The sequence below is a fragment of the Triturus cristatus genome, chromosome 3_2 (assembly GCF_964204655.1).
Source record: "Triturus cristatus chromosome 3_2, aTriCri1.1, whole genome shotgun sequence".
NCBI classification, from domain to species: domain Eukaryota; kingdom Metazoa; phylum Chordata; class Amphibia; order Caudata; family Salamandridae; genus Triturus; species Triturus cristatus.
Window position 1 is genome coordinate 742,398,590 of NC_140584.1, and position 19,082 is coordinate 742,417,671.

At 52.6% G+C, this 19,082-nt stretch overlaps 1 protein-coding gene across 1 annotated transcript in view; it reads right to left on the reverse strand.

Moving 5' to 3' along the window:
* Nucleotides 1-19,082, reverse strand: part of HIBCH (3-hydroxyisobutyryl-CoA hydrolase) — a 951,762-nt gene that overhangs the window by 369,466 nt on the left and 563,214 nt on the right. The gene's annotated exons all lie outside the window — the stretch shown is intronic.

The following is a 19,082-nucleotide window of genomic DNA, read 5'->3' on the forward strand; positions in this document are numbered from 1 at the left end:
CCAGTCAGTATGGTTAAAAATCTAGGAGTCAAGCTGGATTCGAGTCTTGCGATGAAGGCCCAAATTCGAGCGGTCGTCGGCACCTGCTTTGGCTTGATAAGAATGGTAAAGAATTTTCTTCCTCTTCTCCTGATGGAATCCCGTAAAATCGTTGTGCAAGCCTTACTCACATCTAGGCTGGACTACGTGAACATCTTGCATCTGGGGCTGCCTGAGTATTTGCTCAATCGGCTGCAGGTTGTGCAGAACGCTGCGGCCAGAGCTATTCTTATGGTAAACACCAGAACACGTATGTCAACTCACCTGAAGGCTCTACAGTGGCTTCCGGTGAGAAAGAGGGTTCAGTTTAAGGCCTTAGTGCTTGCTTATAGGGCCTTCCATGATACGGGTGCAGTATACCTGAGGAACAGGATCCATTGTAACCAGCCTCAACGGGTCCTTAGATCCTCTAAGCAATCACTCATGGTGATTCCTAAGATCACAAAATCTCGGACTGGTGGAAGGTCATTCCAGGTTCAAGCGGCTCGTTTGTGGAATAAATTACCTCTATATCTGAGGCAGGCTCAGGACCTGCTGTTTTTCAGCCAACAACTTTAAAAGTGGCTGTTCCAACAATAACCACGGGTGGGGTGATTCTACATGAGGTTTCTGTCTCGAGATCAGCGCCGGGACACTCCTTGTGAGTATCCGTGCGCTTTATAAATATTCAATTTCATTTCAACAGGTACCTTGTGTGTTGGTCATTGCCCACAGACTGACTTACCATCTCAACAACATTTTAAAGGCAAATGCCCTATGCTGAAGGCAGAGAGATGATGTTGTCGCTCTTCCCCAGATTTGTATCCAGTTTGACTCTGTCAATGAAAGAGCAGGATCTTCTGAACACTTCTCAGTGTATGCACATTTTATTATGGGGATGGCTTTATCAAGGGCTTGAAAAAGGTGGGAGAGCGCCTTGTTGGTATCTTTGTCTGCAAATATGTCCTCCACACCTTTCTCTCTCTAGCCCCCAGATCGCTCATCCTGGGCTGCTTGTCCCAATATAGGAGCAGTGTGACGAGATAAAGATCTTTGGGTCTCAACAAGTCATTTGCACATTGGTCTGATCTTAGGGGTGCCATTTATAGAAAGTTGGCCAAGACAGAATGTTTCACTTCCCTCCCAAGATAAATACCCCCATCCATCATAACCGGTTAGAATTCAGGGTTCCCTAACACTGGAGTCGTTGGGGAAGGTTAGGAGGCTACTTGTTGAGTCTGAGCAGCCCTGTTTCAGTTCTGTAGAGTCACTTCCATGGCCCATGCCAAAGCTCCCATGGTGCAGTGTGCTCGTGGGTACAGCTACGAAAGTTGATGGGAGAGGGAGCCGGGACTGTTCCTGCTCCATAAGGCATAAGGGTTTGTCAGTATCTGGAAAACAACATGTTAGGGCTGGCATGTTCAAGGAAGCCAATATGTACCTTTCTAGATCATAGACTGCCATTCCTCCCTCTGTAGGGCTCCCAACCATGAGAGCTTGTGAAATGTGGGATGCTGTGTTGAAATGAAAAGCCCAAATCTTGAAATGCGGGGTGCTGTGTTGAAATGAAAAGCCCAAATCTGTTTGTAAGTTTTTTTCCGGGACTTTGGAGAATCTTCACTGGAAGGCACTGGAAAAGACAGAGCAGGTGTGGAAGAAAATTCATTCTAATGCGGTTGATACTACCCATCCATAAAATCTCCAGCCTGCACCATCTATGAGGTCTTTAGAAAGAGTATCAATATGGGGCGGCACATTGCTCTGCTATATTTTGCAGGTATTGGAAGTGATAATCACCTCTAGATAACCAATACCAGTTGAGGCAGTTTGAAGGCCATACCCGGAGGCGATTGTTTCAGTATCTTCTCGACTCTCTCCAACCCCCTCCATTGCCTTGGATTTATAATGATTGACCTTAAAACCTGCCATCCGCTGGAACTGGTCTTGCTCTTCCATCACTGCTGAAAGTGAAGTGGAAGGATTGGTCAAAAATCATAGAATGTCATTTCGAAGAGTGCTACCTTAGCCTTCCCATCTTTTGTCTCCAAGCCTGGACGTGCTGGAGCAATGGCACAAGCATCAAAGTGGATATGGTGGGTGAGAGGAGACCTTGATGATGGGCCCCCCAGGCCAAGCCTATAGGATCACAGAGATGTGATTGTATTCAAATTATAGTAGATGGCTTCAAGTAATTTGCTAGGATAAAGAACTTCCTCTGGGGGCCCGAGGGTGGTTCTCAGGGGAGTAACACAGGCCCCTGCAGCTCCTGCGGTGCTGGGGTGCCCCCGAGCTACAGGGGGCCCCTCAGCACAAAACTCAGGCCCAACAAGTCCAGATTAAATCTGAAGTGGGGGCCCCTTCGTGTATGTGGCAGGGGGGCCCCCTGAACTTTCGTTACGCCACTGGTGGTTCTGTTTAGTGTTTTTGAAGTAACCTTGTTGGTAGCCAAAAAAGAATACAACATTTTGGCCAGGTAAAGCGAAAGAAACCCCAGGAGGCCTTACAAAAAGAGAGAGGGAATCTGTCAGGGCTCAGAGCTTTATTGTTAGGAAGTGTCTTTATGGCTGTATGTTTGCCAAATATCGACAAACTTTAAATCTTCAAGGCCCTGCATTATGGATGGCAAGGGTGGAATGAGTGCCATGATGTACCTGAACTATCGGTACTGGGATTGAGGGCCACGCTGAAATCTCCCCCACTATCATATTGGTAGTAGAATAATGAGCCATATAAGCAAACAGCCAATAGTAGAACTGTTCTTTTCGGTCGTCTGGGCCATTACTGACACTATAGTCACTGTTCTGCCCACTATTATCCCATTAAGCACTGTCACTCTCCCCTAGAGTTACCTTGGAGCGGCAATGCTGACCACGCCTCTAGTTTTGGTTGTTGCATCTGAATTGAATTGTTGTGGGTAATACTTAGACTCACACTGTCTGGCATCATCTGCAAGAAGGTGCATTGTAGGAAGCTGGCTCTGTATATAATATTTCAAAGTAAGGTATTGTGTGCACAGAGTCCAGTGGATCTCCAAAAGCTTACAGATGTAAAATCATATATTACCTTATTCTCTACTTATGGTAGAGTGGGTGAGCAGTAAGGCTTTATTAGGGGGCAATATTAAACATTTATGGTACACATTCAGGCAAGAAATTATGTCACACACTCAAAGACTGAACTCAGACCAATTGTTGCATCAAAATTATTTATTTGTGGTATCTTTATTTATAGAACCAAGCAGGACTAGGCACAGGTAAATATGGTTGTACTTTTCAAGACAGATTGTTAAAAAGCAAGCTGGATGAATATTGACTTTTCTTACAGGTTTGGAAAAATGTACAAATACAGTTGTACTTTTGGATTACTTTTGATTACTGTTCAGGATTACTACTCAGTGTGATAATCCTAGATATCACACTGGGACATTTCCTAGATGAAAGGTAAGTAAGTCAGTATTTTTAAGCACACAGTTTCTTAGGTTTTCATACAATTTTCAACTCCACACTTAGATCTTTTTCCACAGAAAAACAGTCAGTGCATTTCTATGGGAGAAAATCAGGTTATCGGTTCAAAGGTGAGTAATCTGTCATGGGAGTTGGGCTTCTGGGGTTAGAACCAGAGTTCCCCCAGGGTCAAGGATGCAATCAAAAAACTTCCTCAGCGACACAAGGACAGCTGGGTGCAGAGTGCGGAGGCCCAATGTTATCTAATGGGGGGTAGGGGGCCCCCAGTTGGTGGCTGCTCACGGGCACGCCACTTGGATGTGGGAGCAAATCTCCTAGGGTTTAGCTCATGGTAAAGGGGGGTCCAAGATAGCACACAAGGTGCACCCACAGTGGCACAGGGGCGGCCAGATGCAGGGTGCTGCATCGACGTCCGGAGCCCAGTTGGTTTCAATAGGGAAGCTTCGGTCAGAACAAACACAGCAGGTTAGGGCACAAAGATCTTCTGGAGGCAAACACCGGTTGGAGAGGTAAGTTGGGATGTCAACAAATACCGAGACACCATTGGTTGGGCCACCCAAGGCCGTGGGGCGTCGGGTGAAAGGGTGTCTTTTGGCGTTGGGTTTTCCTTACTGGCTCTGGTTGCGCTCAGGGGGATCATCCAGATAGGAGCTGCAGGCGTCGTTGGGAGACTTGAGGCAGGTCAGTGATCACCGGATCCCAGGTCAGGATTGCCGGGGAGACCTCGTCATGGTGTTGGGCCACTAGGGCCGTGGGCGTCGGGTGCAAAGTAGTGCAGACTCACGAATTTGGCCAGAGCCAGAGTCTGTTGGTGAGCAAATCCGGTGCTCTACGGAGACAAAGTTATTTTAGGGAAGGCAGGGCAGGTCCTCCGGGTTCGGGGGGCTGCTGGCTACAGGACACACCGGGATTCCACTGGAGCAGGTCGAGGTCAGGACAGGTCGGCAGGGCTGGGGCCAAGTCAGTTGGTGTCCTCCTCTTCTTCCTTCAGCACGGCTCTTCGGTCCTTCTTCTTGTCAGAGGAGGCAAGGTTCGAGGTTGCCCCTAAAAACTAAATTTAGGGGCATTTCAGGTAGGTACAGGTTGGGAACAATGGGTCCCTTTCTTGGAGTGGGTACACCACCTGTTATGCCACCCTCCAGTGGGAGGTGGGCATAAGCCTCACTCTGGTTGGCTGGATCCCCCCATCTCCAAGATGGTGGGGACTGAGAGTTGTACTTCGCCCCGCCTCCCCCACCTGAGGGGTGAATGTGGCAAAGGTGAGCACACCTCTCCTCCTATCTTGGTTTTCCCACAGATTCTCCCGCCAAAAGTGGGGGTCAGAACTGGCGGGGGCCAGGTGCTGGTAGCAGCAAATGGCTGGGTCAGCTCACAAAGGTGGCAAGCCTTTGGAGCTTCCCCTTCGCGGACCCTGCCCATCCTGGAGGCTTGACACCTCTGGCGGGAGGCTCCAGGGGTCCAGAAACATGTCCGGTGATGGCAGCTGGCAAGCAGCTAGTCAGCCAGGACACTAGAGTTTTCGGGAGACCTCTCCAAGATGCCCTCTGAGTGCATTTGGCATTAAATCCCACACTGGCATCAGTGTGGGATCAATGTGCTGAGAGTTTGATAGCAAACTTCCCAGATTTTACTACAGCCATTATGCTGCTGTGGATCCCGTAATGACAAACTCCCAAACCATATAGATTCTTTATGGCTTTACTGCACTTACAATGCCCGAGAATGGTCTTAGACATGGTAGGGGTACAGGGCTCATGCACATGCCCCCTCACCAATGGTATAGAGCACCCAGCTAGAGGGGTAGCTAACCTATGTCATGGCAGTGGATTGTAGGCCTGGCACACAGAGATGTGTGCCATGTCTACTCTTCACTATGCTCTGTACCAAAACATGCACCCTGCGATGGCAGGGTGTGTATGTTGAGGTACAGGGCCTCTTAGGGTGGCACAATATGTGCTGCAGTTCTTAGAGGCCTTCCCTGGTCACAGTGCCCTTGCAACCCATGGTACCTTTTACAAGAAACTTACATGTGGCCAGACAGTTGCCAATTGGGGTTGCAACAGTACAGTTTCAGGGAAAGATCATAGATCCTGTGTACCTGGTTGGCAGAAACCCAGGGGGCACTTAGTCAAATAGCATCAACATCAAGCAAAAAGTGGGGGGCAACTATGCCCCAGGAGGGGGGATTTTGGCAGACGACGATGAGGGAAAATCAATTAAATATTTCATTTTCCCTCATCGTCGTTTGTCGAATCCACACCCAACCCGGCCCCACTGCCCTGCCCTCTTACCTGCACGGGCCGTGGCTGTCTTTAATAATGCGTGTAGTTGGAAATGACTTGGGTTGTAGTTTCTGGACACATAGGAGTTCTCATATGGTCTGCCCTCTTTGATGTCTTACCTGGGCTGGCACCATGGAAGTTTGTCTCCTTCCTTGTGCTAGGGAATATGGAATATGGGGCGGGGTGCCTGTAGCTGTCCTGCAACAGTGTCTCCTTGATGGGCCTCCAATTCAGAACGGAGTCTGGTTTTGCGACTCACTTTCCTTCGATGCGCTGTGCAGTGGCTGCTACCCTTGCGGGCCGCTAGCAGTCTGCGAGATAGGGAGGCTTCCTCCTCTCTGGTCTGAAAAGTTTACCTGCTTGTCTAAGCCAGGGCTGCTCCACTCTTTCAGCTCATCCCCAACAATCTACAGGGGCCCCCAAACCAGACACCGGCCTCTCACCTCCTGCCGGGCTGTACCTTCCACTATAATCGAACGCATTCAGAAGTTTCTTTTCCAGAGGCTCCAACTCCTCTTTCTTGTGGCATACAGAGCTGACGATCCACGGCCCCTGGCCACCTAGGGCAGGAATGCAGCAGCTGAGTCTTCTCCTTGCTGTCCCAGTCACCTGTTACTTGGCAGCAGCCAACTTAACTGGGCCTTTGGCAAGCAGGGGGCGTACATTTTGTTGAGACAGTCTCGCTTATCTGTACTGCTGGTGCTGCCATATGGCAGGTTCCTTTGGGTGAGGGTCACCTCCCCCATCTCTGCCTTCCTTTTAGGGGCGTTTGGGTAGCATTTATTTATTTTATTTTTTATTTATTTAAACTTCTAGAGCGCGCAGCTACCCACAGTGGGTTTCCCGGCGCTTAGGGACAGACTGAAGAAGAAAAAGAATGTCAAGCTGATTTTACTAGGCTACAAATTACTGCTGGAAGAGCCAAGTTTTAAGTCCCTTACGGAAACGAAAGAGATTGGTTTCTGTCTTTAGGGTCACAGGAAGAGCATTCCAAAATCTAGGACCTAAATAGGCAAAGGAACGGCCCCCCATCTTTGCTAGCCTAAATCTGGGAACAGAAAAATCACCGTGAACTGATGATCTTAGAGTTCGACTGGGTTTATAGGCCTGAATGTATTTTGGGGCTGAGCCGTGTTTGATTTTAAAAATGTGACACAGGGCTTTGAATTTAATTCTGTTTGGAATTTTAAGCCAATGAAGGTCACGAAGTGCTGTGGAAGCAGAAGTTCTCCTAGGAACATTGCAGAGCAGACGGGCAGCAGCGTTCTGCACAACCTGAAGTTTTTTTTATGGTTGTTAGGTCGGCTCCAAGATATAGGACGTTGCCATAGTCCAGGCGGGAAACAACCAACGCCTGGACTACCGTTCTTTGTGTGGAGAGGGGCAACATCCACAAAATCTTCTGAAGCCATCTCAAGGTGACAAAACAGATAGAGGCCACCTTTACAGCCTGCTGTCTCATTGTAAGTTTCTCAACAATGATAAACCCGAGATTGCGAACTGCAGTTACAGGTTGCGGGGTAGGTCCCATATCATTGGGCCAATGGTGGGGGCCCCAGAGATCCTTGTTCTTGCCTAGTATCACTACCTCGGTTTTATCACCGTTAAGCTTTAAAAAGTTACTCTTCATCCATTTGGAAACACAAATCAGACCTTCTTTCAGAGCAGAGGTGTTATTGCACTCTTTATTAGAGAGAGAAAAAATGATCTGTGAGTCGTCGGCGTAGGAATACAGTGTGAGACCAGCTTCCTCCACAATAGTAGCTAGGAGTCTTACATAAATGTTGAATAATGAGGGGCTGAGTATCGACCCCTGGGGAACACCATACGCCGAGGGATAAGTTGTAGAAGAAGCAGAAGGAGAAAACACCTGAAAAGTGCGATCTTTTAAAAAAGAGGCTATCCAGGCTAGAGCCGCACCCTCTACTCCCATGGACCGGAGAGTCGCGAGGAGGATGGAATGAGACACAGTGTCGAACGCCGCACTAAGATCGAGAAGGATCAAGGCTGATGTTTCTCCGCGATCGACACTGTGACGCAGACTCTCGGTGACTCCTAGGAGTGTGGTTTCAGTTGAATGATGCGCTCTAAAGCCTGATTGGGACGGATGTAAAAAGCCCGAGCTCTCCACAAGATGTGTCAATTGTGTATTTATGTGCCTTTCCAGGATCTTTGATAGAATGGGGAGCAATGAAATTGGTCTGAAGTTAGACAGGTTGGTGATGTCCGCTCCAGCCTTTTTTAATAAAGGAATTATCATTGCATGCTTCCACTCCTGTGGAACATATTACTCAAGTAATGAAGAGTTGAGGAGTTGCATTAGCACTTGACGTGGGCTGAGTTCAAGTAGTTTTAAAATCTTGGCGGGGACCGGATCCCGTGGGGAGCCAGATTTAATGCTATTTAGGCAATGGGAAAAAGAGGCATCATCAAAGGGTAACCAGTTTGCAAGTTTCGTCCTTGTGAGGAGTGAAATATCTGGAGTCAGAATAGGGTCTGGCAGAGGCATATCATTAGATGAAGAAGTACTTAATGAGTCATAGATGCGCTCTACTTTAGATATGAAAACATTCGCAACAGAGTTGCATTGAGTCTCTTCCAGTACGGGAGGGGCTGGTACCGTATCTGCTCCAGTTAATTTCTTCACAACCGAAAAAAGAGTACGAGGACAATTTTGGGCATTGGTTACTGTGTTCGAAACATAGGCAGCTCTGGCCATTTTACAATGATGATGGTAGTCCCTAAGGGCTTCCTTGTAGGCTATTTTACGGGAGGCAGAGTAAGAACGTCTCCATTTTCTCTCAAAAATCTTACAGCTAGATTTCATGCGTTTTAAATCTTCAGAAAACCAAGGCGCAGGAGGTCGATGATATGAGGAGTTTTTGAGTGTTAAGGGAAGAAGTTCATCGATGGCAGAATTCAGCCATTTGAATACTTCAGAGTTTAATACAGATGTGGATGTGTTGGTATTAGGAAGAGTATTCGATAAACGTGCGTTAAGATCAATAGTATTAAGTTTGTGCCAACGACGTATAAACACATCCTTTCTGCTGCTGTTTTTATTTTGATTTCCTGTCTGAGATAAGGCAAGGTGTACAGCATAATGGTCCGACCATTCCAATGGACGGGCAGGAAAAGAACATTCAAAAGGAAGATTTGAAAGGACAGGGTCCAATAAATGCCCAGCAGAATGTATAGACCCAGAATTGCATAATAAGATATTTAAGGCTTCCAATTCAGATAAAAACAATTTGCTGACATTACATTGACCATCTTCCAGATGGAGGTTCAGGTCGCCAAGAATGGAAAAGTTGGCCGCTTTCAGGGAAAGAGGAGCAATAATGTCTGCAAAGGAAGTTATCCAGGTGTTAGCGTTACCGGGGGGACGATAAATCAGGAGACCAGACAAAGTGAACTGGGGGCTAGTAGCGAGCTTAAAAAGTCCGGCTTCGCATCCAAGCATGGGGAAAGCATCAAGAGTGCATGTGTAGTTTGACTTAAAAATAATCGCATTGGACACGGGTGCTGGCTTAGGAGGGCCCTCCAGCACTCAGAGCTCAGCGAACACACGAGCGCATGGGCGCTCGCCATGGCAGCAGACCTTATATTTACATTTTTGATTCAAAGTAAAAAATGCATCAAAAATGAGAATGAGGGGCGTGGCTTGATGCGCCAAGCTCGCAGTCACACTCTAAGAGGGCTCCGGACTCTTCTGCTATCCGATGCCATCCTGACTCCTCCAGCGAGTATTATCCAGTGGGGGGGGCCCTCTACCCTTGGGGCTCCCGCACCTCCTCCAGTCCTGATACCGTAACAAGCATGGGCTGGGATCGAGGAGGCAGTGACCTGTGGAGCGGCCTCAGCCGCAGCAAAATGGCAGAAGTGTAGCCTGTGAGGCTTATCAGGTGTGCTCCGCGGAGCACGGCGGACATCTGTGGAGTGCTTCGGGGACTCAGACACCTGCCTTGCTCCTGTGGCGGGCCACCCCACTGACACCATGAGACTACCGGCGCCGTGACAGCCAAGATGGCGGTCGACAAGTGAGAGAAGCCATTGCATCCTGCGGCGGCGCCCAAGGTGAGGAGGGGGCGCTTACAGAGAGCGGTGGCGGAGGCAGGCTCCAGCTGGCTGGGTGCTGATGACCGGGAGATGCTGCGGGACACACCGGTTCTCAGTGGGGTGCCCTTGGGGTTCCTGCCACCTGGCTGGCCCCTGCAGGAGACGAGTCCGACCCTGCTGGTGTTGAGCCCTGCTGGTACCACTGCAGCTACAGCTGTGACCGGTGGAGGAGAGAAGCCAGCACAAGGTGAGGGGGGGCACTTATGAGATACAGCGAAGCCGCCACAATGCCCCCAGTGACGGCGGCGACCCGCCCTGCCACCTGGGTGCTGCCCGCCCCACGAGTCTGTAGAGGCATTCGGCCTGAGATCGGCAGGACGCCTCGGGAGGGCCGCTGACGGGGGGAACCTCGAGGCTTGAGTAAGTGGGGCACCCAGGGAGGCAGGGGGCCTGCTGTGGACCGTCCACCAGCAGATCCTGCCTTCTCTGCCCTGGCAACTGCTACCAAGCCCGTGATATGCAGGACTACTCTCTACGCCTGCCTGCTGGTGTCAAGTGGGACTCTAGACTCCGACAGGCACGGGAGCTTCCTGCCCCTGATGGGCGGGCTGCCGGCATTGAGTGGATCTGGAGGTCCTAGACAGGCCATGCGGGACCTGCTGGGCTGTGGGGAGTCACTGAGGCATCCTAACTGCGGGCTGCAACTCACTAAGGACCACGGAGCCTGACTGAAGAGGGCACCTGTGAAGGCTGCGGGTCTGCGGTGGGTCCTCGGTCGGCGGTACCTACCACCGCTGACCACGGTGAGTTCTGCTCAGCCCTCGATCGGTGGGACCTCCCGTCTGTCCACAGGAGAGGGCCTCCCCCCTCCAATATGTCGATATTGAGGCTGGGACCGCCGCGAGAGCGAAACATACTGGGGGCCCAGTCCGTAGGTCCCGAGCTAGGACAGAATTAACTCAAGCTAACTCATGGATGCTACCACACAGCGGGAGCAGATCCCTCCGGTCTCAACAAGAGTATTACGGAGACAGCACTGAGAATCTGGAGTCCTGAGAAGATTCGGAGAGACCCCCTGACCCCTGGCCAGTGCTCCTTGGTGCACAAATACCCACATACTCCGGAGAGGCGCTGGGGCGGACTGCCCCTGCCTCCGACTGGGGCTTGTTTCTTCTGAGTTCTCCTACACGCCGGGCGCAGGGACGCTGTGGCTCCTTAACCAGCGACCTGATTAAGGAGCCACAGCGATCTTGACATTTCAGGAGGGGCCACCCCGGCTCTCGGACACAGTCTGTCCGAGCCCTACTCGGCTTAAGTCTCCTGCAGAGATCCCTTGGGTGCTACAAGACCGGTCTGCGCAGCACAGCCACCTATCTCACTAAAGCCACCCAACAACCCGGGAGCTTGGCAAAGACGTGCATGGCGGGTTCGAGCCAATGCCCCTGGGAATCCGGGCAGTCATGGGGAAGGATAGAGGGGCAAAACCACAGTCGACCCAGACCTGCATGGAGCAGTATGCGGTCAGTGGTTCCAGCCATGGCGGGACTGCGCCTCCCGCGACCGGCCACCCCGAGGGTGACCTAGCCACCATCCCGCAGGCCATTAAGAAATGTCAGGAATCCATGGAAACCAAGATCGGGGAGGTGCCTGTGGACAAGGCCCTCATCTGCCAGGACCTTCGCAATGCAACTGCTTGTATCACAGAATCGGAGTCTTGCCTTTTGGAGGTGGAAGATGATATCTCAGCCCTAAAGACGCAGGTCAACAACTTCTATACCACATGACCGATCTCCCCAAACGGGCTGAGGATGCAGAAAACTGATCATGTCGGAACAATCTCCGCCTGGTGGGCATGCCTGAGGGGATGGAACCGGCACAAATGACCACCTTTCTTGAAGACTGGATCAAATCCTAGATGCCCCCGAGTGCCCTGTCGCAATGGTTTGCCGTGGAGCGGGCCCACTGTGCACTCACGCCCCGCCCTCCGGCGGAAGCCCCACACTGACCAATAATCGGGATGATCCTAAATGTCAGGGACCGCAATGCCATCCTGCAAGAAGCCCACTCCCGACTAGAGTTGTTTCACAAAGAGGCCAAAATTCTGATCTTTCCCGACTATACAAAAGAAGTGTAGGCTCAAAGAAGATCATATATCCATGTAAAACAGACACTGTGGGCCCTCAATCTGCCCTATTGCCTCCTTTTTCCAGCCCGTCTCAGGGTGATCTTTCACAACAAATCTTACTTCTTCGACATGCCGGAGGCGGCATGGACCTGAATAACTGAGGAGTGCCCAATCCGCCCACTGAAGGGCGGCCCCGGTCTGACCCCCAGAAGGTGCTGCACATGGGTGCGGCTGTGAGCTCCCGGGGTGGTGCACTGGGTCCCGAAGAGGGCGCAACGTCCGCCTCACCATCTGGCTCCCCCGAGAGAAGAACGGGTCGCCGAGGTCTCAGGAGCCGCCAAGACTCCAGGAGAGCTCTGACAGATCAGACCCGACACCCGGGGAGAGCTCCAATGACTCTCTAAAGCCAAGCTCTGATGACACCGACCTTTCAAGCAGCCCCCACATCTGATTCCGAACGCCACTATCACTAACAGCTTGAACTGGAGGAACGCTGATCCTTAAATGCAGAGGGGCCCAACATGTTACCCTTATACTATGATCCAATAATTCGTTTCTATTCACCCTAAGGCGTTGTTTACCAGGCGACAGATGCTTTAATTGTGGATGTATAGGGAGGGGGGTTGGTTAGGAGGTTGGGGAGGGGCTGTTATCTCTGCTCTTTCTAGTGTTTCTCTGTTTCTTTGCAACACTGTGTGCAAAGTCCATGATGCGTCCCCGGGTGGTCCAAGTAGTGAACCTGAAAGCAACCTGCTGCTCCTGGGGCCTTATCATTTAGTGCACCTGAGCTTGTCAGACCTATTGCCCCCCACATCGTCACTATCACAATGTCATGGCCCTATAGCAGGAGTGAACTCCTTAGAGTTCTTTCATGGTACATCAATGGACTCTTGAATAAAAAATTCAAAAATGCGACTTTAAAACAAGCGCGGAGAGTCACCCCAGACGTCCTTCTACTGCAAGAGACACACCTGTTGGGGCACCCGATGCCCCTTTTTAGCACGGCAGACTTTTGACAGAGTATAGCACTCGGGGTTCTCAAGAAGGGTTCGAGGAACAGCGATCCTTCTGCGGCGCTCCCTCCTCTTCACACCGACCCACACATTTAGCGACCCCCCAGGGTCGATTTGTCACCCTTAGAGGCACCCTTGGAAACACCACTATCAGTTTGATGTCGGTATATACTCCCTCAGCGAACTTGGAGTCCACTTTCCAGGCTACGGTGGAGACCATATCCTCCCTCCCCCAGGGTCTGACAGTGATTGGGGGCGATTTCAACACTGTTCCATGACCAGCCAAAGATGCCACAGGCAAACCATCCTCCCATAGAAGACTAGGTGCTAAGCAGCTTGGGGATTGGGCCTCCAAGTTGGGCCTCAGCGACATCTGGCGCACCTGGCACCATAGAACACTACAATATACACACACATCTGCTGCACACCATACTCACTCGCAGACTGACCTCATCTTCATGCCTGACCCTGACCGTAGGACAGTTGCGGAGGTCCAAATCCTGGCACGAGGCATGCCAGACCACACTCTGCTCCTTCTACAGATATGGGGCTCCACGGGAGCTCTGAGTCCTATATGGAGGTTAAATGCCCGGTTCCTCCAGGAACAAGAATACAAACGGGGGATCGAGGGAGAACTAAAACCCTATTTCCACACTAACGAGGGCACTGTCAAGGGGGGCGTGGCCGAGCCAGCTAAGATGGCGGACTCCTCTTCCTGAGGCTCCCGCTCGGCAGCCCGTGCACGAGTCAATACTCCCTGCCCCGAGCTCTCACCAGCCCTGGGAATAGCTGTGCCGAGTCCAGATACAGAGGTGGCAAATCCGATCGGCTCGAAATCCCCGAGATCGAAGCCGCTGGAGCACCGGAGGCCCCATGCGGGAGTTCGCCCGCCTACAGCGGACAAGATGGCGGCCATGTGAATCGCATCGGGAGCGCTGCGGAGAGACAGGGGAGTGCGCAGAGGCTCCGGACTGCAGTCGACCCCGCCGGAGAACGAAACCGCCAACACCGGAGTCCCATAGTCGTGGGAGCAGCAATGGCGCCCTGAAGGAAGTCCGGAAGGACCGAGAGTCGTTGCATGCAAGGGGGCAGGGGATCGGCGCCCCCCCCCTCACGAGTGAGCGGAGACCCGGGGCACTCAACTGGTCCCCGATGAGGGCGCAGACAGTTCGGAGGATCGGCGAGTCAACAGGTAAGCCCTAACCCAGGTGGCTGAATTGTGGAGGCAGCGAGGGACCCTCGAAGTGTGTGGTGTCTGGGAGGAGATAGGACGTGGGCCACTAAGCGGCAGTCAGGTGGGAGGCTCGAAGCCCTTGGGGATGGACCGGATCTGGGCCCCTGACAGCACTTGAGGCGGACGCCAACGGGAACCTTGCAGGGTACGGGCAGCGCTCTGGACCAGAGTCCTAGCGGTGGAACAGAGTGAGCCCCGAGCCGCGTATAGCCGCCCGAGTTGAACGGAAGCAGGAACAGCAGGAGAGCGTGTTGCACGGAGAGGTTGGGATCCGATCACCCATACCCCACCATGGTTTGAGGGCAGCCAGGCCCAGGAGGACGCAGGAAGCGTGAGGCCCCCACAACCGACTGTGCAAGCACGGACAGGCCGCGAGGGACTCGATCGGTGCAGGGGGCCCCGGAGCTGCCCTCCATGCCCCCGGAGAGACACTCAATTCACGGTGCCGGCCGACCCAGTCTCCCTAGTGCCAGCAATCGCGGGAGACTCACCCCCACACAGAGGACTGGATTACCCCTGATGTAGTCGGCGGAAGTGGACTCCGCCTGACTGTGGAAGTTCCAATTGGGGCCTGATATCGCCCTTCGGGGTCGGGGCGCCGGCGGGACAGTGGTCTGGGGGGGCGCTCGTAGCGCGCTCGCCCCCGAGGAAGTGAGGCCCGACCAGCGGGAGGACATCCCACAGAGGGCCCCACGGGGTGAGGAAGAGGAACATCAGCCAAGGCGGAGGGGAGAGCCACTGAACGTGACAAACTATTGGAGCGGGGAGGGCGCTCCCCCCGCCATGGGTCGCCAGCGTGCGGCGGGGGCGCCGCAGGCCCCGAACCAACAGAAGACGAACCCCTCGACATCTGCGGGATCCCAACTCGGAGCCGGGCCCACCAATGAAGACCCCATGTCTAGGAAACTGGACCAGGTCCTAGCGGCCATTGAACACTCTAGAGTGGCGCTAGAGGGAAAGTTTGGCGAACTGGCGTCAGACCTTGGCCTCCTTCGCGACGACCACAGAAAATTGGCGGACAAAGTCGCGCAAAGCGAACAAATTATCCAGGCTCTGGAGCCGCAGGTACAACAGCACCACAACACACTGAAAGACCTTCAATCACGGATAAAGGCGCTGGAAACCAAGACGGACGATTTAGAAGGACGCTCTAGAAGGAGCAACATCCGCATCCGCATCATGAATCTGCCGGAAGGAATAGAAGGGCCTAACCCGATCAAATACATTACCGACTGGATAGCAACATTCACGCCAGCACAAGATCTCACCGCTTACTTCTCGGTGGAGAGGGCCCACAGGGTACCAGCACGCAGACCACAGCCTGGCATGCCTCCTCGCCCATTCTTGATGAAGCTCCTCCATTATCAAGATAGAGACACTATCCAACGGGCAGCCAGACAACGGGGGCGACTGCAGATAGAGGACAAACAGATTATGCTGTTACCGGACTACTCCCGTGCAGTCCAACAGCAGCGGGCCACCTTCCTAGCAGTGAAACGCTCCATGCGCATGAAGAACATACAATACGCCCTCCTCTTTCCGGCCCGCCTCAAAATCATACACTTTTTCACGGACCCGAGGGAAGCGGAAACATGGGTGGAACAATACGCACGGCGTCACAGAGACAGCTCCAGCCAGCAACCGAACAAACCGCCCGGACGCCCGGGCCGCCGACCCCGAAGGGTCTCCCTCACACAACTCAGTGTGCGAACAGGCGCTACCACTGCCAGCTCACCGGACCTAGCGCAGATCATCGCGTAGCGTAGGAAAGCACTACAGGCGGTGGACACACAGAGTCCCCAAGAGAGAGGGTCGGACATAGAGAGAGGTCCACACCTATTCAGTTCGGACGACGAGAGAAGCGCTACACCCGGATCTCGGGAGGGTTCGGTGACACCCCCTGTGGTGACCCCCCCAGACTGCAGACACACTCATATGATAAGTCGTCAACAGCCCAGATAATCGAGGGAGCTGATATGACCTGCCCCAAGGACAAGCACGCGCAGAGCAGAAAATGGGCCCGACGAAGCGAGATTGCGTCCATCTGGACGGGACGCAGCCATAGCAGCAGGAAACAACATTCCCACCGGTCTCGGATGACTGAAAGCAGCTATGACATGGGCAGGACCTTTATAGACATCAACAATATACGGGCAGCCGCTAGAGCTAGAGCTGGGAACTACCAAAGTCACCACCCCCTCAGTTACGAACTAAAGTTTCAGCATGAAATTCAGTTTGGGCGCACCGCCTCGTGCGATACGCCCCATGTATTGGGACTGTTCCCCTTTGTTGCAGTTTACCCCCCTCCCCTATTTGTTAAATCCTCACGTATCCCTGAACGGTCAAGGCAGTGATCATAGACGGCATAGTGCACAGGTGGACGGTAGGTGGCGGGTGACGGGGCGGACACAGCGGACGTGGGGTCTCCAATACAGCAGGAACACATACACCCAACCTCTCACAACATGTCCACCAGAACTCCTAACACAGACATAAAATTCCTCACATTGAACGTCAGGGGAATGCATACGGCCCGCAAGAGGTACTCTATTTATGCCTATATTAGGAGACAGCAGGCCCAAGTCGCTATCTTGCAAGAGACACACCTGACGGCGGGGGAGGTGGACCGGTTACAGAAAAAATGGTGAGGCATAATATGTGCCACGACGTACTCCGCATTTGCTAGGGGCACGCTAGTGTAGATCAGACCAGGGGTACCATTCAAAGAGCAAATCAGACTCATTGACAAAGAAGGTCGATTCGCAATGCTGATAGGGCTACTGGAGGGCCAACAACTACTGATAGAAAGTATATACGCCCCTAACACGGAACAGGAGCGATACTGGAGCAGACTCACAAACACACTGGCACACTACACGTCAGTCCCATGGCTACTGGGAGGGGATTATAACTGCACCCTAGACCCGCACCTCGACAGATCCCGCAGATACACTCACCGGCATACAAACAAGCTGCATGCCTCCGTAGCTGGGCAGATAGATGGGGGTTGACAGATATCTGGAGGACTCGCCACCCCACCACAAAGCTTTATTCCTTTCATTCAATCCCGCACGATTTAAGGGTCAGACTAGACAGGTTCCTGTGCTCAGCGTCGCTTTTACCCAAAGCACAAGACTCCGACTACCTAGGTAGAATAGTGTCGGATCATGATGCACACACTGTGGTCCTCAGATGGCGACAGCCTCACCCCCCAATCCCAACGTGGAGGTTGCCCCGAGAGTGCCTCACAGACCCGGTATTCTGCCAAACCCACGAGGAATACATGCAGGAGCACTTTCGACGGAATGACAGCACGGCTTCCTCTAGATCTATAGAGTGGGACGCATTTAAGGTGAGCGCCAGGGGACACTGCATCCAACAAGTGGTGGGGGTTAGGAGAGTGCTGGACAGGGCCCTGCAAAAGGCAGAGACTAAGCTAGAGGAGATATCGAAGAGTGTAGACCAGGGGACGGCCACACCGGCGCAACTGTCGGCGGCAAAATCCTCCCATGCAGAAACGTTGCTAGACCTACGCAAATACAATTTTCGGGCATATGCGGCAAAGACACACCGGGAGGGGAATAGAGCGGGATCACTCCTGGCATGGTTATTCAAACAAGACACAACACCACACCTCATTACAGAACTCACGGCCTCAGACGGACAACTCAAACACTCTCAAGCTGACATCCTGCACATCTTTCACGGTTACTACGCGGCATTATACCGGTCCCCGCGTGCCAGGCCACTGAGAGATTTAGTTTCCTAGGCCGGTCGTCCATGTCCAAGATCCCCCCCGCAGACAAGAAGACATTAGACAAGAAGATCAAACCCGCTGACGTGAAGCAAGCGATCAGGTCTCTGGCACGCAAGAAGGCACCAGGTACGGACGGATTCCCACTCGAGTACTATAGCACGTTCGCGGCACAATTGGCGCCGCGACTGGCCTCCATATACGAGGAGGCGTTAGCCCACAAAATACTCCCGGAATCGATGCGGACATCGATCTTAGTGACCTTCTTGAAGCCACACAGAGACCCCACGCTCCCGGCTTCCTATCGACTGATTACGCTCCTGAAAGCTGACTGCAAGATCCTAGGGAAAATCTTAGCGGAACGATACAGTCAAATACTTCCAGCATTAGTGCATCCCGACCAAAGTGGGTTCATTCCCCGGCGTAACACCTCGCATAATCTGGGTCGCTTTTTTCATATCCAAGATCAAACAAAAGAGCGATATCCCCGAGCGGCAGGTCTGATTTTGGACCTGGAAAAGGCGTTCGACACCTTGTTGTGGCCCTACCTATTCGCGGTCTTGCAGTGCGTAAATGTCGGTCCCACACTCCTGGCCTACACCCAGCTCCTATACAGAGATCTCACCTCCAGGATGCGAATCGGCAAACTCATATCGGCTCCATTCTCGGTGACCCGAGGGACCAGATAAGGGTGCCCCCTCTCCCCTCTCCTTTTCGCTTTGGCGATGGAACCCTTTGCCATAAGACTGCGACGGGAGGGGGAGGCATGGGGGATTCCCATAGCGGACGTAACCCATTGCGTGTCGCTATACGCAGACGATCTTCTGATATATGTCCGTGACATATCGGCCGACCTTACATCAATATGGACAGTGTTGCGGGAGTTCGGAGAGACCTCGGGACTCAAAGTGAACTGGGAGAAATCGACGATTTTCCCTCTGGGTGCCCAAACAGGGCCCCTGGCGATAACGCTGGGTGCTCAGACGCTGTCGTGGGACGAGACGGCCCCCAGATACTTAGGGGTGCGTCTGTACCACTCCCCCAAAGACCTCTTCGAGGGTAATCACTGAAGGGCGCTGACAAGTCTGCGATCGGCGGTGGGATTCTGGAAGACGCTGCCATTGGCGCCCATT